Genomic DNA, 1,588 nt, shown 5'->3' on the forward strand with positions numbered 1-1,588 from the left:
GCTCACAGCAACCTCCAACTCTTGGGCTTAAGCGATTCTCTTGCCTCAGCCTCCCAAGTAGCTGGGACTACAGGCACCCGCCACAACGCCCAGCTACTGTTTTCTTGCAGTTGCCAGGTTTGAACCCACCAGCCTCTGTGTATGTGGCTGGCACTGTAACCACTGTGCTACGGGCACTGAGCCCAAGTAAAGCAATTTTTAAATGCATTAAAAATAACAATCTAATTGGGTAATACATTTTCTAAACCTATATTGTACTTTCTAGTCTTATCCTCATACTAATCATCCTCCAGATTAGTAGGAAAAGTCTGTGGCTCACACATACTGCTTTGTGATGGATATGACTGTGAAATGCTAAATGAATAAAGTATTAATAACCAAAAAAAGAGAGATAAAACAGCACCTGTATACCTGATATGCAGTGTTCCAAATTTAATGTTTATAATTCTTTCACATTTATTTGTACCTAAATGAAAAATTTTAGGCCAGATATAATGAACTATTAATACCTGTATTGTTTTTAACTGGAACTGAAATTAGGGATTAAAATAAAATGAAACATTTCAATTATTTTTCTTTTGACACCAGACAAAATGGAGTAGAGTTTAACTCTGCCATTGTCCTACTCATCTTTTTCCCTGCCCAACACTCTCCCAAACTTCCATTTAGGGTATTTTGCCTAAACCTGTGTTCCCAGTACTGAACTTACTCACACTTCCCACATCAACCTGTATTATCCAGGCTCAGCACCCATAGCACAGTGGTTATGGTGCCAGCTACATGCACTAAGCCTGGTGGGTTCAAGCCCAGCCGGGGCCAACTAAACAGCAATGACAACTGCAACAAAAAAATAGCCGGGTGTTGTGGTGGGTGCCTATAGTCCTTGCTAGATGGGAGGCTGAGGCAAGAGAATCGCTCAAGCCCTAGAGTTTGAGGTTGCTGTGGGGTGCGATGCCACGGCACTCTACAGAGGGTGACATAATGAGACTCTGTCGAAAAGAAAAGAGAAGAAAACAAAAACATATACTATCTGGTTATCCAAAATTACTCAAGTAATTTTGAGAATTACTCTTTATTATCCTATTAAGACTACTAAATTGCTCTGGTCTATAGTGGGTTGCTGCATTTGTCATTTTAATGACTAGCCTGAGGGTATTTTAAGGTCATACTGGCAACATATATTAAAATAGGAGATACTATGTAGGAGAAATGTATTACATGACAATCAGGATTCAACTTCAGTTAGACAAGATGAATCAATAGGTGAAAATCCAGCAAGATGGAGTTCCATAGGAAGAATAAGAAGTCTTAGACTTTGGTTTAATAAATCCATTTAATAAATGTATGAGCTGGGTATGGTGGCATGCACCTATAGTTCAGCAACTCAGGAGGCTTAAGTGGGAGGATCACTTGAACCCAGGAGTTTGAGGCTACAGTGATTTAGGATGAAGCCACTTTAATCCAGCCTGGGTAACAGAGAAAGATCCTACTTCTAAGTAAGTTTTTAAAAAATCCTCAAAATGGGCAGTGCCTGTGGCTCAGTAGGTAGGGTGCTGGCCTCATATACTGAAGGTGGCAGGTTCAAACC

This window comes from Otolemur garnettii, unplaced genomic scaffold (genome assembly GCF_000181295.1).
Source record: "Otolemur garnettii isolate 467f Iridium unplaced genomic scaffold, OtoGar3 scaffold00195, whole genome shotgun sequence".
NCBI lineage: Eukaryota > Metazoa > Chordata > Mammalia > Primates > Galagidae > Otolemur > Otolemur garnettii.